This window comes from Canis lupus, chromosome 35 (genome assembly GCF_003254725.2).
Source record: "Canis lupus dingo isolate Sandy chromosome 35, ASM325472v2, whole genome shotgun sequence".
NCBI lineage: Eukaryota > Metazoa > Chordata > Mammalia > Carnivora > Canidae > Canis > Canis lupus.
Genome location: NC_064277.1, coordinates 4,518,001 through 4,544,659, shown reverse-complemented (window position 1 = coordinate 4,544,659; position 26,659 = coordinate 4,518,001). Strand labels below are relative to the sequence as shown.

Here is a 26,659-nt window from a genome sequence, read left to right as displayed (position 1 = left end):
ATGGCAACACCTAGTGACAAGGGAAGCTGGGTCTTAATACAGTCTTAATAATAATAATAACTAATCCCATACCCAACTAAAAATGTGGGCTCTGTTATCATGGAAAGAGGTGAAATTGGATCATAACGGACAACATCTAGTCTCATGCATACCATAGAAATCCACAGGATGAGAAATTTTGACTTGATCCTTTTTCTTTATAGCTTCGCACCTGCCAGTTCAAAAAAAATTTTTTTATTCTATATATAAGTGATACCATACTGTATTTGTCTTTCTGGGTCTGGCTTATTCATTTAGCATAATGTTCCTCAAGCTTATCCATTTTGTTGCAGATTGCAGGTTTTCCTCTCTTTATGGTTGACTAATATTCCATTATGTATATAAATACACCACATTTTCTTTATTCACTCATCCATTGATGGACAATTAAGTTGTTTCTATTATCTTGGCTACTATGAATAATGCTACAATGAACATGGAACGTAGATAGGCCCTCAAGATACTGGTTTTATTTCCCTTAGATACATATCCAAAAGTGGGACTGCTGGATCATATGGTAGTTCCATTTTTAATTTTTGGAGGAACCTCCATACTATTTTCTAGAGTGGCTGTACCAGTTTATGTTCTCCCCCAACAATGCACAAGGGCTCTCCTTCCTCCACATCTTCGTCAACATTTATATCTTATCTTTTTGATAATAACCATCCTAACAGGTATGAAGTAATATCTCATGGTAACTTTGATTTGCGTTTTGCTGATGATCAGTGATATGGAGCACCTTTTTATGTACCTGTCACCTTTGGAGAAAAACTGTCTATTCAGATCCTCTGCCGAGTTTTTTCATTGGATTATTTGGGAGTTTCTTTGTCAGTGAGTAGTGTAAATTCCTTCTATGTTTTGGATATTGACCCCTTATTAGATATATGGCTTGCAAATATTTTCTTATTCCGTAGGTTGCCTTTTCATTCTGTTGATAGTTTCCTTTGCTGTGCAGTAGCTTTTTAGTTTGATATAGTCCTGCTTATTTATTTTTGTTTTTGTTGCTTGTGCTCTTGGTGTCATGTCTCAAAATCATTGCAAAGACCAATGTCAAGGAGCTTTTTCTTATTTTTTTTTCTGGATGTTTTATGGCTTCAGGTCTTAGATTTGTCTTTAATCTATTTCAAGTGAATTTTTATGAGTGATATAAGATAGGGGTCCAGTGTCAATACTTTGCAGTTGTCCCAATACCATTTATTGAGGAGATTATCTTTACCCCATGGTGTGTTCTTGGTGCCCTTGTCAAAGATTAGTTTGCCACCTATGTGTGGATTTTTTTCTGGGCTATTTTGTACCATTGGTAAATGTGCCTGTTTTTATGTCAGTACTATACTGTTTTGATTACTGTAACTTTGTACTATAGTTTGAAATCAGCTTTGCTCTTCTTCCTCAAAATTGTTTTGACTTTTCAAAGTCTTTTGTTGTTCCATATGAATTTTAGGATTGTTTTTTCTATTTTTGTGGAAAATGCCTTTGGAATTTTGATGCCTTTTGGAAATTTGTGTTGAATGTGTAGATTGCTTTGGGTAATGTGGATATTTTAACAATATTAACTCTTCCAAACCAAGAACACAAATTATCTTCTCATTTATTCATGTTTTGATCAATTTCTTTCATTAATACCTCATGGGTTTAGATTAAATTTATTCTAAGTATTTTACTGTTTTTGATGTTAATTTTTTCAGATAGTTTGTTTTTAGTGTATAGAAATGCAAATTATTTTTGTATGCTAACTTTGGATCCTGCAACTTTCATGAATTTATTAATTTTAACAAGTTGGGGTTTTTTGTTTGGGGCTGGTAAGAGCACTAGAATTTTTAGAACAACAAATGGGCATTGGCTTCAACTTTAAGTCACCAGCTGCATTACCCCCTAACAAGAGAGTCGGCCTGTCCTTTGAAGCTTTGAAGGCAGTCATTGACTTCTCCTCTCTAGCTATGGAAGTCTTAGATGACATCTTCTTCCAACAGAAGGCTATTTCATCTACACTGAAAATCTATTGGTTGGTATAACCACCTTTATTAATGATCTTAGCTAGATCTTCTGGTTAATTTTCTATGGTTTCTACATCAGCACTTGCTGCTCCACTCTGCACTTTCATGTCATGAAGATGACATTGTTTTGTGAAGTCATAGGATTATCTATAAGATTAGGTCATCCAGGGACGCCTGGGTGGCTCAATGGTTGAGCATTTACCTTCAGCTCAGGCATGATCCCAGATCCTGGGATCAAGTCCTCTATCTGGCTCCCTGCAGGGAGCCTGCTTGTCCCTCTGCCTGTGTCTCTGGCTCTCTCTCTCATGAATAAATAAATCAATCTTAAAAAATAAAAGATTAAGTCATCCACAGAGACAATTTTACTTCTTCCTTTCTTATTTGAATGCCTTTTACAGGCATACCTTGTTTTATTGCACTTCACTTTCTTGCACTTCATAGTGCAATTTTTTCTTACAAATTAAACATTTGTGGTAACCCTGCTTCCAGCAAGTCTATTGGCATCATTTTCCACAGCATTTGTTCACTTCCTGTCTCCATGTCACAGATTGGTAATTCCCACACTATTTCAAACTGTTCTAAGGATTATTATTTTTTTATGATGATCTGTGATCAGTAATCTTTGATGTTACTATTGTAATTGTTTTGGAGAGCCATGAACCTCCATGTGCCCATATAAGACAGTAAGCTTAATCCATAAAAGTTTTATGTGTTCTGATCTTCCACTGACCTGCTGTTCTCCCATTTCTCTCTCCCCCTCCTCAGGTCTTGCTATTCCCTGAAACACAACAATATTGAAATTAGGCCAATTAATAATCCTGCAATGGCTCTTAAGTGTCTAAATGAGAAAGGAAGAGTCTCATGTTTCTCACTGTAAATCAAACGCTAGAAATTATTAAGTTGAGTGAGGAATGTGTGTTGAAAGCCAAAGGAGGCCAAAAGCTAGGCCTCTTGTGCTGAACAGCCAAGTTGTGAATGCAAAGGAGAAGTTCTTGAAGGAAATTATAAGTGCTACTCCAGTGAATACATGAATGATAAGAAAAAGAAACAGCCTTATTACTGATGGAGAAAGTTTTAATGGTTTGGATAGAAGATCAAACCAGCCACAACATTCCTTTAAGCCAAAGGCTAATCCAGACCAAGGCCCTAACTCTTCAATTCTGTGAAGGCTGAGAGAGGGGAGGAAGCTGCAGAAGGAAAGTCTGAAGCTAGTGAATGTTGGTTCACAAGGTTTACGGCAAGAAGCAATCTCCATGACATGAAAGTGCAGAGTGGAGCAGCAAGTGCTGATGTAGAAACCATAGAAAATTAACGAGAAGATCTAGCTAAGGTCATTATTAAAGGTGGCTATACCAATCAATAGACTTTCAATGTAGATGAAATAGCCTTCTATTGGAAGAAGATGCCATCTAAGACTTCCATAGCTAGAGAGGAGAAGTCAGTGACTGCCTTCAAAGCTTCAAAGGACAGGCTGACTCTCTTGTTAGGGGGTAATGCAGCTGGTGTCTTAAAGTTGAAACCAATGCCCATTTGTTGTTCTAAAAATTCTAGGCTCTTAAGAATTATGCTAAGTCTACTCTGCCCATGCTCTATAAATGGAAAAACAAAACCCGGATGACAGCATATCTATTTACAGCATGGGTTACTGAATATTTTAAGCCAACTGTTGAGATCTTCTCAGGGAAGAAAAAAAAAAGATTCCTTTCAAAGTATTCCTGCTCATTGACCATGCACCTGGTCATGCAAGAACTCTGATGGAAATGGACAAAGAGATTAATGGGTTTTTTTTAATGCCTGCTAACATAGCATCCATTCTGCAGCCCATGGTTCAGGTAGTAGTTTTGACTTTCAAGTCTTACTATTTAAGAAATACATTTGATAAAGCTTTATCTGCCACACATAGTGATTCCTTTGATGGATCTGGGAAATATAAATTGAAAACCTCCTGGAAAGAATTTGCTGTTTTTGATGCCTTGAAGAACATTTGTGATTCAGGGGAAGAGGTCAAAATATCAGTGTTAATGGAAATTTGGAAGAAGTTGATTACAACCCTCATGGATGATTTTGAGGGCTTCGGGATTCCAGTGGAGGAAGGAACTACAAGAGAACAAGAATCAGAAGTGAAGCCTAAAGATGTGACTGAATTCCTGCAATATCATGATAAAATTTGAACGTATGAGGAATTGCTTCTAAAGGATGAGCAAAGAAAGTAGTTTCTTGAGAGAATCTAATCCTGGTGAAGATGCTGTGAAGATTGTTGAAATGACAACAAACAATTTAGAATATTATACAAACTTAGTTGATAAAGCAGTGGCAGGGTTTGAGAGGCTTGACTCCCAATGAAAGATGTTGGACTGTGGGTAAAATGCTATCAAACTGCATTGCATGCTATAGTAAAATCAATCATGAAAGGGAGAATCAGTTGGAGGTACCAAACTTCATTGTTGTCTCATTTTAAGAAATTGTCACAGCCACTCAATCTCCAGCAACCACCACCTTGATTAGTCAGTAACCATCAACATGCAAGCAAGACCCTCCACCAGCAAAAAGATAATGACCTGCTGAAAGCTCAGAGGAAGATCAGCTCTCTAATCAATAAAGTCTTTATAATTGGGGAACATGGTATTTTTAGACACAATGATATTGTACACTAAATGATATTGTACAGTAAACTGTAAGAATACTTTTTATTTGCACTGGGAAAACAAAAAAAAATTATTTGACTCACTTATTGTGATAGTCACTTTATTGTGATGGTCTAGAACCAAACCCACGATACCTCTGAGGTATACTATTTCTTTTTCTTGCCTAGTTAGTCTCACTAGGACTTCTAGTACTATACTGAATTTAAGTTACACACATGGACATTCTTTTCGTGTTCTTGATCTTAGAGGAAGAGCTTTCAGCTTTACCCAAGTGAATAGGATGTCAGCTGTGGGCTTGTCATATAGGGACTTTATTATGTATATTCCTTTCATACCTAATTGTTGAGAATTTTTATGATGAAAAGGTGCTGAATTTTTGTCAAGCGCTTTTTCTTGCACCTATTGAGATGATGATATGATTTTTTTATCCTTCATTCTGTTTATGTGATGTATCTATCAGATTTATTGACTTGTCTATATTGAACCATCCTTGCATCCCAGGATAAATCCTAGTTGATGATGATGTATGATACTTTTAATGTGCTGTTTAGTTTTGCTGATATTTTGTTGAAGATTTTTGCATGTATGCACATAAAGAATATTGGCCTGTAATTTTCTTTTCCTATAGTGGCTTTGTCTGACTTTAGTATTAGGGTAACACTGCCCTCATAAAATTATTTTGGAAGTATTCGGCTCTCTTCAAGTTTTGGGAAGAATTTGAGAAGGATTAGTATTGATTCTTCTATAAAAGCAAACTGCAAATAATTAAATTATTTCCCACATGCCCTCTTTGTTCTCTGTGTTTCCTACTTTTATGCATTGCCATTCTTTCTCTGCCCCATTCCCACTTCCCAGTCTTGCTGTCATGTATGGCTTCTCCTCGTCTCCCTCCACAAGGGTTTGATCTGTGGTCAAACCCTTATTATCTCTTATCTGGATTCCTGTACAGCCTTTTGGCTATTCTCCAATCTTCCAGATGTATGACTGTCTGATTCTAGATAATCTAGAATGGGTCACCACTTTCTTTTATTCTAAAACATTCAAATGTCTCCATGTTACTTACAGAAGAAAAACCAATACTCCTCAACCCAGTGCTCGGCCCTCTATTAAGTGTTCCTAGACTCTCTTCCATTCTATAAACAGTGTTGAGTTTCAAGTATGTGGCAGACTCTATTCTAGGAGGGTTTTTTTTTTCCTTAATGAAATTCTAGGAGTTTGAGGCCCACCATGAAACACACACATGCACACACACACACACACACACACACACACACACACAGTCTGTGGAGCTTACATTCTATTTTTCCACTGTTTGAGAGTTCTCTTCACATACCCTTCATTCCCAGCAAACTGATTTGCCTGCTGTCTGGGGCAGGCTTCTCCTTTGTTCTCTCTCTCTCTCTCTCTCTCTCTCTCTCTGGAATACTTTTTTGCCTATTCCTTTATAGTTGTGATTCTCAACCAGATGACTTTTTTTTTTTCCAGTGAAGGACATTTGACAATGTTTGGAGACACTTTTTGTTTGTCACAACAGGATGGAATCCTACAGGTACCTCATGAGTAGAGGTACCTACACTTTTAGCCTGCAGTGCTGCTAAAAAAAATCTTACAATGTACAGGACAGCCCCCTGAGTATTAGAATAGAGAATATTCTAGAGAATATAGAGAATTACCTGGTCCAAAATGTCAGTAGTGTTGAGGTTGAGAAACACTGCTATAGATAAAGCCAAGTTATACCCACCCTTCAATGCCAGCTCAAATTTCTCCTTCACGAAATATTCACAATTCTTTCTTCCATTCCTGTTTTCTCAGAGCTATCTGCTGGCCTAGCTGAATTCCCATTCCCTCCGTGTGTAGCTCATGGTGGTACTCATCGCTTTTCATGAACTTTAAGAGTCTGCAAGGGTGGATTTTCACCTGATGGTTCTGAATTCTCAGCGACCAGCCAGGGGCTTAGTCCACAGAAGAGGGCACCCACATTTTTGTTATATGCATGAGTGGGGAATACCCAACGTCTGTCTCTTTTCCCAGACTTCAGTTCCTAGGAATTAAGCAGCCTGAAAATTCCCGCTTCAGAGGGGAATCTGCCAAGCCCCTTCCAGCCATACCTGGCTGAGACTCAACTGGCATCAAGCCACAAGAAAGACTGCCTCTACCAGTCTGGAGGAAAGAGGCCGGCGGAAAAAGAAACTAAACAAACATGGCAAGAAACATGACTCTGTGTGCAAACAGAGGTTCCCTACAAAAATAATTGAAAGCAGGAAGGACATTTGGTTGGAGGGAGCTTGACCAGTTTTATAAATGTGTTAGGGTAACTAGGAACCTCAGCTGCCCTTGAAGTCACTGCCCTAACAGTGCAGAAACCAGGAGCCACATGCAGCCACAGCCAGGAGTGGCTCCCAGCCAAGGAGTTCTGTGCTGTCGCTGGGCCATCGCCCGATGAAGGCCTGAGCACAGACACACTGCTGTTGCAGGGTTCAGAATTGTGTGTCAACCATCACTCATTAACTCAACTTTTCCTGTCTAAGTCCTTGAGCTGTCTGGGAGGCTGAAGTGTCTTGGCAGGCCTAGGAAACTGCTGGATCTAAAGAAATTGGCTCAGTTATCTCAGGCTTCTCCTGAATCCAAATGCGCCAGCTTCAGCCTCTTCCTCTTGAGCTGCTCAGAGCAGGGAGCTCTGCTATGCACCATTTTTTATCTGCCTGGCAGCTGCAATGGCAAAAAAGTATGTGGAGTCCCAGCTCTGAATCCCTAAAGTAGACACAAGGGAGCTTTGGAGCTTTTGCAAAAGGAGTGATTGAAGTCAGGTGGAGAAGAAGAAAATGACTCAAAGCTGCAGCCAAAGCCCAAAGACACAGAGCGTTTGGTGAGTGCTTTACTGCTATGTTTGTTCCACCTGGGAGACTGTCACTCAACCAATTTAATGCAGAATGGATCTTACAATTAATAAAATAACATAACCAACCAACCAAGTTAGTTCTCTCATCCACTACCTAACTTTGCTTCTACATGCTCTGGGAGACAATGAGTCAGGGAGAGCTGTACTGACATTTTTTTTTTTTTCCCTTACTGAGGATTCTGGAGGCTTGAGCTGAGGAGGGGGATGAGGTGCTGTCTAGAGACGGAATGTTAGTATGGTTCCCCAGGCTCTAACTCTTGCCTCTAAATTGGCCTTTCAAACAGAAATACAACACCAGCCACAAATATAAGCCACATATGTAATTTTAAATTTCCTAGTAGCTACATCAAAAACACATAACAATAATTAAACTAATTTTAATAAAATATTTCATTAAATTCAACATATCTGAAATATTATCATTTTAACATGCAATCAACATAAATAGTATCATCAATAAAATGATTTGTGTTCTTTTTATCATACTAAGCCTTTGAAATTCATTGTGTATTTTATACTTACAGAATATTTCAGTTTTAACTAACCATATTTCAAATGCTAATCTATAGGGTGGATCTAGAATATTTCAGGACTTTCACAAGTCATCAGTTGGTGCTCAACCACTAATGCATTGCGTTATACACCAGGGGGCTAAAGGAGCACTTGAAATATAATGAAACAGAGAATTTTTTTTTAATTTACAAATCTCCCCCCAAGGGGAACACATACCACATGTGGCTGAAAGAAATACTCTGAAAAGCTTGCAGTGGCCAGGATAAGGGTAAGAGATGAAAGTGGGAAACCTCTATGGAGAATTTTGGGGTAACAAATTGACAGCTGAACTTGAACGTCTCAGGGATTTCAGTGACACTTGAACTGAGAGCAACCTTTAATTATTTTTCTATGACCAAGACAGAGGACACAGGGAGATATAACAACAGTGACTCATTTTATTACTGAAGAAATTATAACAATTTCAATGTCTAATGAGAGGAAATTGTGAACCCACATGAAAGAATATTTTATTATGATGAAAATACTATTTAGAAACATGGGCATGGGGATCCCTGGGTGGCTCAGCGGTTTAGCACTGCCTTCAGCTCAGGGCGTGATCCTGGAGACCCGGGATGGAGTCCCGTCGCGCTCCCAGCATGGAGCCTGCTTCTCCCTCTGCCTGTGTCTCTGCCTCTCTCTCTGTCTCTCATGAATAAATAAATAAAATCTTTAAAAAAATAGAAAGAAACCTGGATATGTATATAATATAAAATTGTCCAGTGGAAGAGAAAAGCAGAATGAAATGTAATTGCATGTACAAGCTGATCTATGTTTAATAAATGCAAAAAAAAAAAAAAGAGAGAGAGAGAGAGAGAGAGAGAGAGAGAAATGCACCAAAATGTTGCTGTTGCTTTTACTAAGAAATAGCATTAGGGGTTATTTTCCTGGACTTTCCAATGCTTTTCTAATAAACACATATTACTTTGAGAACTAGGACAAAAGGATAAAATAAAAAAACAAAATCCAATGATTCACTTGTCAGAATTCCCCTACTATACAACTAGTAAGTACATGTGTATGTTTGTAGTTTGTATGTCTAGGTAAGTATGCAACTGTGTGTGTGCATGGGTGTACATGAGTGTACGTATATTTCCCTGAACCATCTCCTGAGCCTGATCCCAGAGTAATGCTCAGTAGATCTGGAGAAAGGCAACCTTCTTCCACTTGAACATATTTCCTTGGATTCTGTTAAATTGGCTACAGTAACCTTTCTGAAGCCATTGCAGACTCATTTGTAATCCCCACATCCCCTATTTGATTTTTGAGTGACTATATCTCCCATGAACATTTTCAGCTAAGAGTAGAATGGTTTTCTCCTTCACTTTATGTGTAAATAAGAAAATAAATCACCTCTGACTTCCAAGTTCTCGACCCAGAGGCAAAGAACTCAAGATGATTATGCAGGAAAAAAAAAAATTAAGCCCATCACTATCATGACATCTAATCATATCAGGCTGACTACACAGCTTTTCAAATGATCATTTTTCAGTTGCCTGTTTCATATTATAGGGTTAAGAGGAAGAAGGAAAGCTGACAGTAAATTGAAAGTAGAAATTTTAAACTATTCAGATGATAAAAAAATGTTTAATCATTAAATATTTATGGCTGTGACATATTCAGCTAAGAGATATGTGCTAAAAAGATAAGAGTTTATAACAGAAAAATCATATATTGTGAGAAATCTCTTTTTCCAGCAGGATGGCATATTGGATACCCTGAATAACTCACCCAAATAAAATAACTCATATATTGGATAAGAAATCTTTTAAAATCTTTTTTGAACATTAAGTTTGTGTAAAGTACATGCCAATCTCCAAAGTGAAGTGAAACGAGGAACTTGAAATGCCAAAGCCAGCATCCTTCCTGGAAAATTTTGGCAAAACCTAGAATCCTTGAGCTTGCAGTTTAATGATTGCACCAGTACAGGGAACAGAAGGAAAAGTCTGGAGCACACCCCAGATAAGGACTGAGATTGAGATTCTCATAAATATTTCAAACTCACAGTGAAGCCCCACTATGCAGAAGGGCACAGCAGGGAAACTGCCAGTCCTAAGGTTAGCAGGAACAAAAATAAAGTAATCCCCTGGGAATTCATAACCATAAATTGAACTTATGTGGATTCAGGTTCCTATTAACTATGTAGTCTGAAAAATCCCAAAGGGAAAAATCAACTTGAGGTGATCATTGATTGGTTCATATTGCTCCAAGGTGATTGGCAGGAAAAATACAAGTCTTCAACTTCAGCCCAGGACTCAAAGAATCTCCATAGATAAATTTCCAGGAAAAATGAACAGTTCATAGTAAAAGATAACAAAACACAAGAAAATAAGGCACAGAGACGCCTGGGTAGCTCAGCGGTTGAGTGCCTTCAGCTCAGGCCGTGATCCCAGGTCCCAGGATCAAGTCCCACATTCAGCTCCCCGCAAAGAGCCTGCCTCTCCCTCTGCCTGTGTTTCTGCCTCTCTCTCTATCTCTGTGTGTGTGTGTGTGTGTGTGTCTCATGAATAAATAAATAACATTTTTTAAAAAAGAAAGAAGGAAGGAAAATAAGGACATTCTAATGCCCTAAAAGAATGAGTTCATTTTATGGACAAATCCTCCCAATGAATAAAGAGTAAAAATTTTGGATTAAAAAAAAACCACTGGGATAATCCCTTGCCAACAACACAGAATTGGTTAGAAAAAATAAATAGTCTCCACAAAAGCATTTTTTCCCAAGAAAAGAGAAACAATTATGAGGATATAAATGAGGTGCAATAATAAGAATGTATGTTTAAAATGCTTGTGGAGCATTCAAGTGAGAATGTCCAGTGGCAACAGCAAATAAGAGACTGAACCTCAATGGAGAGGCTGGGGCTGGAGATATGGCTGTAGAAGTTGAGGGCATAAAGAAAACATGGAAGTCCAGGGGACTTGGCACAATATTTTTCAAGATCTTAAAGAAAAAGTAAAAACTTGTGAACTTAGAATCCTATACCCAGATAACACGTCCTTTAGGAATAAAAGGAAAATTGAGACATTCTCAGAAGGAAAACAAAACAAATTTGTCACCAACACTCTTACCCTAAAAGAATGGCTAGAAGATGTTCTGTGAACAGAAAGGAAATTACAAAAGAAGGAACCCTGGAATATTGGGATGCATAGAAAGAACATAATAAGCCAAAATATGGGTAAATACAAGAGGCTTTCTTCCTCTTGCATTTTCTAAATTATGTTTGATAGTTGAAGCAAAAAAGTATAGCACTATCTGATTTGGTTCCAAAAAAAATATTTATAAAGGCATCAAAGATTTGACAAGAAAGCAAGGTATTATCAAGGTATCTAAAATCTGTATCTTGGGATAGAGGTTAATGAACATAAAAACAATTAAAGGTCTTCTCTTTTGTCTATCAGAGCTTAAGAATAAGACAATAGAGGAATAGAAAATGTTCTACAGATAAAAGCTGAGAATTTTCCAGAATTATTGAAATACATCAATGCTCAGATAGAAGCCAAAAAAATATGCCCCCAAGTCAATATCTGACTTATTATAGTGTAATTTCAGAATACTGCATAGATAGAGATCTTAACAGGAAGCCAAAGACATCGTCCACAAATAAATAACAACTAGACTGACTGCTAACCTCTCATAGCAACAATGGAAATAAGAAGATAATGAAATATCTTTGATAAGCTGAAAGAAAAAATAATTGTCAGTATAAAATTCTGTAACCAGAATACTAACTTTCAAAGAAGAGAGCAAACTATTGTGATGAGCAAAAATTAAAGGTTTGTCACCAGAACGTTCTCAGTAAATTAAATTCTAAAGGCTGTACTTCAGGTAGAATAAAGGTGATCACAGATAGAAGGTCAGAGATCCAAGAAGGAATGGTGAGCAAAGATTCTGGTGAGCATGTGGATAAATTCAAACAGACATTGACTCTGTCAAATAATAATTATAAAAAGTTGGAAAATAGGCTACAAGTTAAAGTACTGGAAAACTGTAGTATATGGTATGGGATGGAAGTGTTTAGGGTTAATGCATTTCAAGGTTGTTATATTATTGAAAAGACAGAAAAATAATGTAAAACTACAAGTACTTGAAAGTCAAATATGGAAAACAATAAATCAAATGAACATTAACAAAAAATCTGAGTATTTATATCAATATCACAAAATACAGACTTTAAGGCAAAAGATATTACTAGCAATAAAGAATGTCACTTAAAAATGATAAAAAGTCTCAATTAACCACAATTCTAAATTTGTATGCAGTTAATAACACAACCAGCCTCAAACTATATGAAGTAGAAACTGACAGATCTACAAAGAGAAACTGTTAAGTCCACATTTATAGTAGGAACTTTTACTCCTTTGTTAGTACTTGGTAAATTAAGAAACAATAAAATCGGAAAAGATATAGAATATTGGAACAGCACAATAAATAATGTCCATTGTTCAAATGGACAAAATATAACATTCAAATATACAGGAAGCATTTATGAAAATTTATCACATGTTGGACCTCAATGCATTTTAAAGAATTGGTATCATACAGCCCAAATTTAATGACCACGATGTACTTAAATTACAAATGAATTATACAAACAAGACACAATTACATGCTATTTACAAAGATGCAAATAAAAAGGTAAAATATACATATCATGAAAACAGTAACCAAAAGGTAGCTGGAGAGGTTATGTTGATATCAGAAAAGTAGTATTTAGGGCAAAAATTATTACTAGATAAAGAGGGACATTTCATAAAGATAAAAGGGTAAATTCAGAAGGACAACATAGAAATCATAAATTGATATACACCTAACAGTTAGCTTCAAAATATAAAAAGTAAATGACAGAGCTAAAAAGAGAGACAGATTTTCTTTTCCAGTCATAATTGGAAATTGTTTTCATGACCATACAGTTGGATTCACACACAGTAAACACAGGCACTTCAAAAATAAAGAAATAACACTATTTGTACCACAGAAGCCCCTCTAAAACCCCTTCCCAGTCAACTCTCCTTCCCTTGACTTTTTAAAATAGATGTTAGTTCTTAGAGCAGTTTTAGATTTACAGCAAAATTGAAGGGAAGGCACAGAGATTTCCAATAACCCCCTTGCCCCACACATTCATAACACATTCATTATCAACATTCTTCTCACTCCAAGTGATACATTTGTTATAATCAATAAACCTTAATTAATGAATGCATCATTATCACCCAAAGTCTATAATTAACTTAGCTGAGGATTCACTCTTGGTTCTGCAGGTTTGGACAAATGTATAATGGCACGTATCCACCATTACCATATCCTACAGGATAGTCTCGCTGTCCCCAAAATTGTCTGTGCTCTGCCCATTCATCCCTCCCTCCCCTCTAACTCCTAGAAAACACTGTTCCTTTGTTTTTTACTGCCTTCATTATTTTGCCTTTCCCAGAATGTCATATAATTGGGATCATACAGTAAATAGCCTTTTCAGATTGGCTTTTTTCACTTAGTAACATACATTTAAGTTTCCTTCATATCTTTTTATGGCTCAATAGCTCATTTCTTTTTAGCACTGAATAATATCCCATTATCTAGATGTACCACAATTTATTAATTCACCTACTGAGGGACATCTTGATTGGTTCAAAGTTTTGGAAATTTTTAATAAAGCTGCTATAGACATCAGTGGGCAGGTATTTGGTTAAAATAATTGGGGATTTTAATACTCTCTCTCAGTACCTGATAGACCAAACAGGTAAATATATCAGCAAGAATATAGCAGATTTAAACAATATGATTAATCAAGTTGATCAAATTGACTTGGGTAGTAAACAAAATTCAACAACTATAAACTATGGATTCTTTACAAGAGCACCTGGAACATTGATCAAGATGGACTGCATGCTAGGCTATAAAGCAAGTCTCAATAAATTTCAAAAGATAAAAATCACACAAAATATGGAATTAAACTAGAAATCAAGTTTTTTTAAGGTCATTAGAAAATACCCCAAAATCACAAGAGATCATAATACATACACCTCTGTTGGTTCCCAGCTATTTGTCCCTAAGAATGCCATGTTTTATTAACATCTCCATAACTTCCCCTGCAGGTCAGGAAGTTATCCTGCATCAGACCACTATGGCAACTTGACCCCAAGTCTCTGTGTCCCAAAAGGTGTACCAGAGCAAAAACTGCCCTTTGGGAGAGCCCTGTCCCACTATTTGTTTCAGTTGCTAGCGGAGAGCTACTCTAAGAAGAGCATGCAATCAGTTACCACTGCTTTGCTTAGACATTGGCCAAGGAGGTTTCTCCAAGAAGAGTTTGACCTTAGCTTTAAAAACCAAAGTAGACCCTGAGGGAGATAACAGCTGGCAGCTGGCAGATGTCCTTACTCATAGCAATTGGGCAGGTTCTTTTCTTGAAGGATTATCCAATTGGCATTCTCATGTCTGCCATGGCTTATACTGGAAAAGAAGGGTTGGAAAATCAATAATCCAAGTATCCATACAAGATGCTAGATTACTGGAAAGTAAATAAAATTAAGGGAGGAAATAAAGGTAAGAGCAAGAGGCAATGAAATAGCTGATGAATAAGAGAAAAAAATCCACAGTCAAAAATAAGTTCTTTGGAGAGACTTAATAAAACTGACGGCCACTAGCAACACTTATCAAGAAAAAAGAGGGAAAAAAGAGAAAGAGAAGACAAACTATGAATATCAAGATTCAATATATACTAAAAAGGAAGTAAAAAGATATTATGAACGATTTTATGCCAAGACATTTGACCACTTAGATGAAATGGATAGATTCCTTGAAAAGTACAACTGGAAGAATAACACACACATATGCAAAAGCAAATTGAAGTAGTCCTGTATCTGTTAAAGTAATTGAATCCATAGTTTAAAACCTTTCCACAAAGAAAACTCTAGTCCCAGATGGCATCACTGGTAAATTCTTTCACATATTTAAGGAAGAGGTCATACCTCTCTTATACAAACTCCATAGAGAACAGAGAACGAGGCAACACTTCTCAACTCATTTTATGAGCTGTGGCCCTAAGACCAAAATCTGTAAAAGGTATTACAAGAAAGTAAAATTACAGGCTGGTTTTCCATCAGACTAAGACAAAAAATTCAAAACAAATCGAATCCAGCAAGTATGATTTATCCCAGGAATGCAAGATTGATGCATTCAAAATCAACCTATGTGATTCACAACATTAACAGAATACAGGATAAACAAATAATCAACTTGGTAGATTCATAAAAAGCATTTGATAAAATTCCATACTCATAATAAAAAACCCTCAGTGGATGAGAACTAGAAGGAGATTTCCTTAATCTGATAAAGGGACGATCTGGAAACCTCCCACTAACAATATACATAAAGTCAAAATATTGAACACTTACCTCTGACTTTCAGACTGAACCATACAGGGATATCCAGTTGTCACTGCTGTCAACTTTGTGTCAGTGGTTAGTCTCTGTAATGTGGCTGGAAAAATAAATTAAAGATGCAAAGTCTCCATAGGAAAATGTAAAACTCTCATTTTAAAATAATATTTGAATACATAAAATATCTAAAACAACCTACAACCCTGATGTTTCTAGCAGCAATGTCCACAATAGCCAAACTGTGGAAGGAGCCTCGGTGTCCATCGAGACATGAATGGATAAAGAAGCTGTGGTCTATGTATACAATGGAATATTCCTCAGCCATTAGAAATGACAAATACCCACCATTTGCTTCGACATGGATGGAACTGGAGGGGATTATGCTGAGTGAAATAAGTCAATCGGAGAAGGACAAACATTATATGTTCTCATTTATTTGGGGAATATAAATAATAGTGAAAGGGAATAGAAGGGAAGGGAGAAGAAATGGGTAGGAAATATCAGAAAGGGAGACAGAACATGAGAGACTCCTAACTCTGGGAAACGAACTAGGGGTGGTGGATGGGGAGGTGGGTGGGAGGTGGGGGTGAATGGGTGACGGGCACTGAGGGGGGCACTTGACGGGATGAGCACTGGGTGTTATTCTGTATGTTGACAAATTGAACACCAATAAAAAATAAATTTATTATTTAAAAAAATAAAAAATAAAAAAATAAAACAACCTACACACTTAGAATAATGGTTGAATTCAGCAAGGTTATTAGACACGTGGTTAATATAGAAAAGTCAAATGATCTAGGAAGTAGCATCAACATTCTAAAACTTGCCTTGAAGTCTTCCTATCCTTGGCAATGTATTTTCTCCATTCCGATGATCTTCTTAGTATAGGTGGGAGAAAAAATGACTAGAGCAATTTCCACATTCCTTGGAGGAGGGCAAATGGTGCTCCCAAAGGGGGAGCAGTCTTTTGTTTAGGGGAACAAATCTTTAGAAGGCTGTTAGTTAGGAAGAGAACCAACCCAAGAGCCAGAAGGGGTTTAGAAGTCAATTAGTGGGGTTTACAGATGACAAACTCTAGGAATTCTCAGAAATATTTAGGAGGGGACTGGATTTATTAGAGCCAAATATGGGATATGGATCCAGGTAATCCTATTTGGATACCCAAAAACTGGTGACCCCCTCAGTTATTTGTAGAATCAGGGACATTCAGGTTACACTCAATTACTATATTGATAATAAATAACATTTGTGTGAAGATATAACATGACCTGGCTTACAAAGCATTTTCACTTTTTACTATGTTATTTCACAGGTGATTCATCACTACTTTACTTTCCAAATCTATCCCCATATTTGGAAAAGACAATGTATTTTTTCTTAAATAATATATTTAATGATATTTAAGCAAGACCTAACACCACTTTAAACTAGAGCTATACAGTGATTTATTTACAATTATTAAATAACTCATTCTCTCTACAAAAAGCAAACATCTCAGGTTGTTTGAAATAACTTTTTTGTTAAATTGAATTTATATGCAATCTTTCAGGAGCATCTTTATTAAAGAGCCTTGCTGATACTCTCTAGTGGCATAGGCCAGATGGTCTTCTGAGCCTCCTCCTCTCAGATCCCACAGTGTGTGCAAATGGAATAGAGTGAATAAAGAGAAACTCAGAAAGACTCCTGTGCCAAAAGAGAAATGAAGTAAATATCCCACTTCCCCCAGCAGATCTGAACCCGTGATCACCATGGCAGCAATGGAGGTCATGCTTGTGATGAGCAGAGGCATCATTAAATGGCATTTGCTTTATCAGTGAATAACTGATATCATCTGTTTTTTCTTCCCCTAAACTGAAGCTAATCAGTTCTCTTTACCTCAACAAAGTGTCCATTTTCTACATTAACTATAAAAGCACTTTCAAAGTTTTGCCTGATGTGGCCCACAGCAATGAAGGAAAGAAGCTCCATATGTGAACAGGAGGTTGGAGCCACCTAAAATTCTGGGGGGGAAGGATAAGGCTAATGTTAAAATATAGTTTTTTAAAAGGTAAAAAACATGATTCTCATATAAGTATCAAATGAACCTGCTTTTCATTAATGAAGGAACTAGCAGAATTGTAAAGCTCATTCAAAGAGAATTGGAGGTACTGAGCAAATACAGGTATTGAAGGAAATAATGCTGTAATAAGGTTGTTAAGTTAGATATAAAGCTGGTTACAACAGGGCAATAAAACCATAATGTTTGTCACTACCTTTTCTAAAGGAGAAAAATTGTGTGCATCTCTGGGCAAAAATCACTTCCGCTTTATAAGTCTAGAGGTTAACATCTTGAGTTCACAGAATCTGAGCCCTAACCAATACTAAATAGTAAGCAAAACAAAGGTACAACTTCCGTAGAGTTGTTGAGTATGACAACAAAGGCACATGGTCATCCATTTACTTTATATCTAAGTTGGGATATTTTTTCTCAACACTTAGAATTCATAATAGAATGAATATAATAATCTTGAAGTACATGGTTGTAAGGATTTATCCTTTTCAACCTATAAATGGCAACAAGTTTCACTGGGATTTATGTCCGTATTGGTGTGTTTGTTTGATCACTTACTTATTTTTGCAACAAGCAGAGACTCCAGGGCTGACTTGCTTTCTCCAGAGGAAACGCTTTTTTGTGAAAATATCTGATCTTCTTTCCTTTGCTATTACTGATATCTTTACGGAGGAAAGACTCTGCCAGAAAAAGTACAGAGTTCAGAACATTCAGACCTTTCCCTAAACTGGACAGCCAAATTTAAAGAACTTGATTATTATGTCCTAAAAAAAAAAAAAATACAGGAACAAACCTTTAGGAAAAGAGGTCAGAAAAAGAAAAAAGAAAAGAAAAGCTAATTCTTGAAAGGAATAGTTTGAAGTTCATTTACTTTCTGTAGGAATTTACCTATCAAAATTTACTAGAGAAAGTAGTTATGAAAAGGCAAAACAGAGGCTAGGGTCGCCCTGGGGATGTGAGTACGCTTCAGTCCTTGGCTTTTGCTACAGGAGTTAGGGGGCAGTTACATGGGAAGTTCCACGATGCAGCACATGGGGGATCCATCCCTTGCTCGGACTTGGGCAGGAAGGGGCTCTGAACACAGAATGCCAGCTACACAGGGAGATCACAAGCAAGAGAGAGCACACCAGGGGAGAACACAGCACTTCGACGAATCAGACAGCCAGGGGGTCATGGCGCTGTGCAGCCAGTCCCCTTAACTCATGAAACAGCCATAACATCTTGTAGAGATATTTGGAAGGAAGTGAAGGCTATACTATAAAAATCAACAAATGAAAATTGATGCTCAGTGACTCTTTCATGTCCAGGCTGGTTTGGAATTTTAAATCTGAAGCCACAAATGCTAACCTGTGAGTACTGTCAGTCACATGGCCTACATAAATGTCATGAGCCCTGTGGGGGTTGTGGGGAGCTACACTCCCTGTTCCACTGAAGGTGGACAGCCACTTCCCTGGGCCACTGATTGCTGCCATGTGAGAACAATGGCCTCGGGTTGCCAAGTCTTCAGAGTGTTTTTAAGCTGGAATCTCAAGGTGTATGGGCAATCTCCTAGTTTTAACTTTGACTCAGGTTTTTTTTTAAATACCAGTGAAAGGAAAACAAAGCATATCTGTGAGCCAAGACTTTGTGACCTCTGCATTGATGGTTGCCTTTCTTCTCATATCCAATATGCTCTATAAAAATCTCTCTTTCAGACCATCTGATCTCCTTTCCCAGATGCTTCATCCCCAGATTATCTCTTCCTGACTTGCTTCTTTGGATGGAAAACTCTCTGCCAAACTTTTGATTTAGCCTCTCCTAAGATTTGCCTTTCAAATCATTTTTCTTGGCTTATCCATTGCAGTCTTTTAATGAGTGATGTTCTACCTCTGTTTGACCTTGGTATCCAGAGAATACACCCCAGATTCGGTCTGGCATCCCTACTGCCACTTGTATGAACAGAGATTCTGAGCTAGAGCATGTCTGTGCCTCTCTGTGTGTGTGTGTGTGTGTGTGTGTGTGTGTGTGTGTGTGAGACAGAGAGAGAGAGAGAGAGGGAGATAGGTGAGGTGGGTGAGGAAGAGAGAAGGAAAGAAGTAATAAGAACACTGAATTGAGTTGAGAGAAAGGGATTTGTTCCAACACACAGATGGGATATGAATAGCATGGAACATTGAGAATTCAAACTTGACAAATTAAGACTATTCCCTTAGCCACACTGGTTAATAATTACTAGCAGTGGCTCTCAACCCTGGCTTCATATTACAATTACTTAGGAAGGCCTTATAACATACAAATGACCGGGCACTACCCCCAGGGATTCTGATGCAATTTGTCTGCATTATATGATTTGGCATCAGTACTTTTTAAAAGTTCTCCAGTGATCTTAATGTGCAGCAGGGTTACAAACCACTGAGTGCGGAAAAGCCCCAGAGCATAACGGTTCAGAAGGTGGACTTTAAAACCAGCTTTGAAGTGAGCTTCAGCTCCAATTTTCTCACTCAATAGCTATGTGACCTCGGCCAATGTGCCTACGATGTCTAAGGTTCACTTGGTCATGTAAAACACAGAAACAAATGCCTACTTCATGAAGCTGTGTTGAATGAGGCACTGTTTGTAAAGTGCTCAGCAAGTGTAGAATAGATGATGGTGATTATTATCGGCAAGTGCGAAGGAGACCTGCTGTTCTCCATTGATGACCATTGATTATTTGACAATATTTTACATAATCTTGTGATTTAAAAAGAATTTGTTAAACACTCATATTAAAATACTGCTGGAGATATGTGTGTGTATGTATTTATATACACATATGTGTACTCATACATGAAAGGTTCTTGTATATGTACATATATGTACGTATACGTATATATACCCATACACACATGTGTGCGTGTACATGTACTCATTCATACTGTTTCAGCAAATCATTTCAATGATGAAGTAGAGATTACAGCTGAAGAAGTCCTTCCAGCATTGTAACATGGACATCTGGGCAGAACAAGGTCCTTCCACACATTATGCTCATGTGCAGGGAGGCAATACAAAAAGAAATACATATGGCTATTATGTACATGATAATATACATATATAGAACCTGGTAATATACATATATAGAAACATCCTAGCAACCTAACAAATTTAAATTAAAACAACAGTGAAATGCCTTTGTTGTCCATCAGATTGGCAAAGACTTTTTAACAGCAGCATGAAGAAATTTGAATTTTATTCACTGATAGGATAGTAAATTGGTGTGCAAATCTTAGAGAAAAATGTAGTGATATGTGTCAAAAGAGCTAAAAATACAAGTATCATTTGGTTCAATAATTTCACTTCCAGAAATTAATCCTAAAGGAAAATAATCAGAGATACATGAAGTTTTATATGTAATCATCATTATCATAGTGCTATTTATAATAGCAAAATGGTTGAGAAACAACTTAAATGACAAATGGAATACAAATAAATTGTGGTGCATCCATATAATGGAACACTACACAACCATTAAAAATCATGCTTTCAAAAACTACTAAATGACTAGAAAAATCCTCACCAAAAAGTATAAGTAATAAATATATACCCAAATAGAAAAAAATTACAGGAAAAATCCAAATTGTTAGTAGTGATTATCTTTGGGTGGTGGGATTGTATAACTTCTGTATTTTTTCCAAATTTTCTAAGACATATATTATTTTTATAATAAAAAATGCATTATAAAAGTTTTAAATATTATATTAACAAAAGAAAGTAAAGCAAAATAAACAACTTCCTTGATAGAATCCTATTTTAATAAAGCTTATTTGTGTTCTTTAGACCAACATCGCAAGTAATTTCTGTTCCAGACATTTGAGGACAATGAGAGAATCTCTTGCCAACAACATAGAATTGGTTAGAAAATAAACCCTTTCCCAAAAAAATATTTTTCCCAAGAAAAGAGAAACAGGTGTGAGAATATGGAGGAAACACAATAGCAAAGATGAATGTTTAAGGTGCTCATGGGGCATCCAAGTAAAGATGCCCAGTGGCAGCAGAAAGTAAAGGACTGATGCACAAGGGGAAGGTTAACCAGAGATATGGCTCTAGAAGCTGAGGACATAAAGATGAAAGCAAAGGATATGATAAGTTTACTTAAAAATACGTATGTAAAAGGACTAGGTATTCAAAGACTGAAGTCTGGGGGAAATTATCATTTAAGAAATGGGAATGGGGATGCCTGGGTTGCTCAGTAGTTGAGCGTCTGCCTTCAGCTCAGGGGGTGATCCCTGAGTGCCGGGATCGAGTCCCACATTGGGCTCCCTGCGTGGAGCCTGCTTCTCCCTCTGCCTGTGTCTCTGCCTCTCTGTCTCTCATGAATAAATAAATAAAACCTATAAAAGAAAAGAAAAGAAATGGGGATGGGAAAGACAGCAGTGGTGGTAGCTTACTTTTAATTCCTCAAACTCCTCCATAAAAGTAATAAAATAAAATTTTAAGAGTAGGATGGTGAAAAGGCCCATGGACAATATCTACAATATAACGAGGTTGACAAGATGTCTCACAGATTTCAAAATCCATGTAGGTGCGGACAAACATGGGCATCTACAAGGTCTACATGGCATTAGCATCTGTAACCAAAGGAAGTTGAGGGAAGCAACGGGGTATCTGATAGACCCAGGAACTCCAAAATAACCATCAGTGGCCACTTTGAAAAGCTCAGCATGCTCAGTTGAAAAGCTCAAACTAGAACACAGAAAAGGAACCTGGAAGGGGTTTGCACATCCCAATAACCTGTGAGTTGGAGGGGTTTTGAGGAAGGTGTGCAGGTCTGAAATGGTCTATAAACTCTTCTCAAAACAATAGCCAAAACTCCCTTCCAAGTGTCCCACACTGAGGAGAAACTGCTGAAAACAGAATTGAGCAGGGCAAGGACAATTGGCACAAAGGAAGAAGAAAGTGCAGGTAAATGTGGGGGAGGGGAATGGAACCAAGAAATACAAGTAAGCAAATTGCCGTATTTTTTAACACAATGTAAATCAGTAAAAGAGGGAGGTCCGTGAAGTCAAGAGAGCTCTCTTAAACCAACTAGCTCTAAAAGCTCGGGAAAACTAATTTCACACGAATATGATCAATAAAAATGAATGAGGTGAAAGAGATAAATAAACAGGATAAAATCCCTCAGAAAGAAACCCACAAAGATAGAACGGTATAACAGAACATATCAAAGTGAGCAAAAAGACATCAAAAATGGTAAAATATATGGAAGAAAAATATGTTTTTGAAATAGCAGCTCAAATAGTGATAAAACCATCAAAGAATTAAAAATATAGAAAAATCATTTCAGAAGTGAAAACTAAATTAGAGGGAACACAAGAGCACATAAACACAACAGATATGGAAAAAGAACATTAAAATTAAAATAAAAAATTAAGGGAAAGATAAATTGGATTAGGTAGAAAGTGATTAATATAGAAGACAGGCAAAGAAATTGCAATAAATGAATAATAGAAGTCTCTGCAAAAGAAAATTAAAGTGAGAAACAGAGCAAATACTAAAAACTATAATTCAGGAAAACTTTTCTGAAATGAAAAGAGATTTTAATATATCTAAACATTGATGGGGTACTTCACATGCCTGGGAAAATTGGCTCCTATTCATCAACATCAAGGTGTATTCTAGCAAAATTATTAGACATTAAAGAAAAAGGGGAAAATGTTAGTTATCCCTGCAAAAGTAAGTTACATAAAAGGGAAACAAAATGTGATTAGCATCAGACTTTTTGATGGCAATACTTTTTTTTTCTAGAAGAAAATGGGATAACATATTTAAGGTACCCAGAGGAAGAAAATGTGAGCCAAGGACTTTACATCCAGGCAAAACTTATTTTCAAGTATAAAGGCAGCAAATTGTCACCAGCGTGTGAGAACTAAGAGAATATTGCTCTCCGGAGTCCTTCTTTAGAATTGACTAGAGAAACAGCTTTAATCAACCAAAATCTCTTACACATCAGCTTAAATGCTGGCAGTGAGCATTAAATATGTATTTAAATGTACAGTGAGTACTGACTATATTTAAATGTACAATAAGCATGTATTTAAACATACAGTTTATTTATTTTAAAAAGATTTTATTTTTAAGTAATCATACCCAACATGGGGCTCCAACTCACAACTCTAAGATCAAGAGTTGCATGCTCTACCAACTGAGCGCCAGGCATCCCTAAATGTACCCTTCAAATGTACAATATATTTAAATGAAAGATATGAGAGCAAAAGTACAAAAGAGCTCTGTGTCTTAGCAGTGTCGATTGTAGTGCAACTATGAAAAAGGAGGAATACATATGTCAAAAAATGTTTAATTGTAATTGCCTTTAATAATTGTACTGGCAAAGTGATGAGATTGTTATTCTGAAAACGTTTTTGGAAAAGCAAATTAATGACTTTGTGATATGTAATTCTATCATCAGTATGTCCTTGAGAGCCAGGATTCTTAGTTTGGGAACAAATGGATATAAGTGTACAATAGGAAAGGTTAATCATCCTATACTGAATTTAAAAAGGAACTAACATCATAAACTCATGAGGTGTTTTTTTAAATCTTCAAATACCCTAGTTCTGTCCATCGAAAAGCCCTGAACTGATAACCTAACCGGTAGCCAAAGAATGTCACTTAGTTTCCAGATTGCAGTTTGGAGAAAATGGCTGATTCCAGGCATGGTGCAGCAAATGTCCAAGACGAGCCTGGAAAATCATGTCATTCAGCAAGAAAGCTACCAAAGACTCTAAGGGCTTGTCAAAGAATGCAGGAACCAACTTGAAAAGAATCCTACTGACCAAAGGTAGAACAATGTGACCATCAACAAAGATGATCACTGTTGTCAGGTAAAACACACCAGATATTATGTGATCCCTAGGTTTATGAATTGTAACCATCAACCCCCTTAAAGACTACCCTAACCCTAATCAGTTGCCTTTGGAGGATGCTAGGGAATTGACTATTTTGAAAGCTAGAAAATAAAAGGAAGATTTCAAGCTATCATTTTGCCTTTCCTTTGAAAATTCTACCACTGGGGAATCAAATTGTAAATGAGGGAAAGTTCCTCTTTTGAAAAGTATTCCAGCTAAAAAATAAAGGAGCGACGGATAGGACTATCACCATTTTGCAATATCTAAAGAAGCAAAGGATCTAGGCATTGATTATCGGTGGCTGCTAACAGCACAGACATTAGACATTATGTGCCTCTCAGTGAAGAATAAAATGCTACCTAAGGGGGCACGTAGGAATTAAAATAGACTTAGGAGACTCATTTTGAAATAAAGCAAACAGACAGACCTAAACTATAGTGTAAAGTGATAGCATGTGGGTGATAAAATTATAAAGAAAAGTACGTAAGTGGTAATGTAAAAATCAGAGAGTGGTTACTTAAAATGAGAAGTGTGGGACTGATCAGGGAAATGTGTCTGCCAAGATCCCATTCCTTGACCTGGATGGTAGTTATAATGGTTACTGCCAAACAGAAGAGAGTGTGTGGCTTGAGAAAGAAGAAGGAGGGCAAGAGAATCAATACCTAGGGCAAGAGTGGAAGAAGGAAAAAAAAGCAAGGGATGGGAAAGGAGTGGACAAAGATCTAGAAGAAAACCAGAATAAAGTGGTCTAGAACCCAAAGAAAAAGGAGGAAGGTGTGAGTGATGTAGACACCAAGTAAAATAAGGATGGTTCTCCAGAAAGACACTGATATCCTATATGACCTCACAGTGACATCTCACAGGACTAACCACCCACATCTTGAGAAGTACTCTTGCCCTGACTTAGGTCATGTTCTGGTTCCATTCTCACTCTGTGCCTGGATCTTCACTGGGACATTTTCCTGCTCAATACCATAAATGTTGGGGACGTCTGGGTGGCTCAGTGGTTGAGTGTCTTCCTTTGGCTCAGGCCGTGATCCTGGGGTCCTGGAATCGAGTCCTGCATCAGGCTCCCTTCAGGGATCCCGCCTCTCCTTCTGCCTGTGTCTCTGCCTCTTTGTGTCTCTCATGAATATAATAATAATAATAATAATAATAATAATAATAATAATAATAGAGGGAATTTTGAAAAAATACCATAAATATTGGATTTCTTCCAACAACCTGGCATTATTTTCTCTTCCCTTTTTAGGTATTCTCCTGTGCCAATTTCTAATGCTCCAGTGACTTTACTATCACATCTAAGGTATTAAACCTGTGTCTAAATAAATAAATAAATAAATAAATAAATAAATCTGTGTCTCTAGCTCTAAACTTTCTCTTTAGCTCCAACTGCTTGTTGAACATTCCCACAAGGACTCCCACTGGCAAACCAAGGCCAATATCTAGGAAACCAAATCAATCTGCTTCCAACCATCACCTCCTCCTCTTCCCTGAAATCTATAGTCACGGTCACCATGCTTTCTATCACATGGCTTTGAAATCTTGTGATCATCCAGGCTTTTTCCTTCTCCTTTCTTTCTAAAAAGTGCCCCATCCCAGAAAGTCTGCACAAAGAATGTCTCGTGAACCAACAACCAACGTCTATTTCTCCTGCTACTTCCCCAGTGTAGGATGTCTTCTCTATCTAATCAACCCAGCCCCCACCACCTTGGCTGTGCTGCAGTCTTATCGCACCATCTTTCTGGTCCATTCCATTCTGCCTACCTGCTTTTCCAGAACGGTTATTTTGACTATAAGAGGAAAGCAAGATTTTCTTAACATTCCTAAAATCATACCAAGTAAGTAATCCTCACCAACTATAGCAAACTATCATTCAAATAAAGGAAAACCAGTAGTGTGTTATGTGTTGTGGCAGACGTGAAATAAATACAATATTCTTTTTAAAAAAAATACAATATTCTTGTATGAGCAATAGTTTACTGTTATCAGAAAATAAAGCAACTCTCCTTGTTGCTACACTCTTGATTTTAAGAGATTCAAAAGGAAAAGCATGGGTATAAACAGCATGCACAGAGAAGACAGGCCCAGGGACACTGCTACAGGAAAGGGGGACATGAGGGACATGTGCTGTATTATAACTGACACTGAACACCATGGTACATTGTCCTGATCCTTGGCACAGACCCATCACTTCACTAACACTGGCACAGAGTCAGCATCACAACTGGCTGAAGGAAAGTATGTCA

The 26,659-nt window shown here is 37.2% G+C and overlaps 1 pseudogene; it reads left to right on the top strand.

Annotated features, from left to right (window-relative positions):
* Nucleotides 1-1,976: 1,976 nt before the first annotated feature.
* Nucleotides 1,977-5,854, top strand: LOC112659707 (tigger transposable element-derived protein 1-like; annotated as a pseudogene).
* Nucleotides 5,855-26,659: the final 20,805 nt, after the last annotated feature.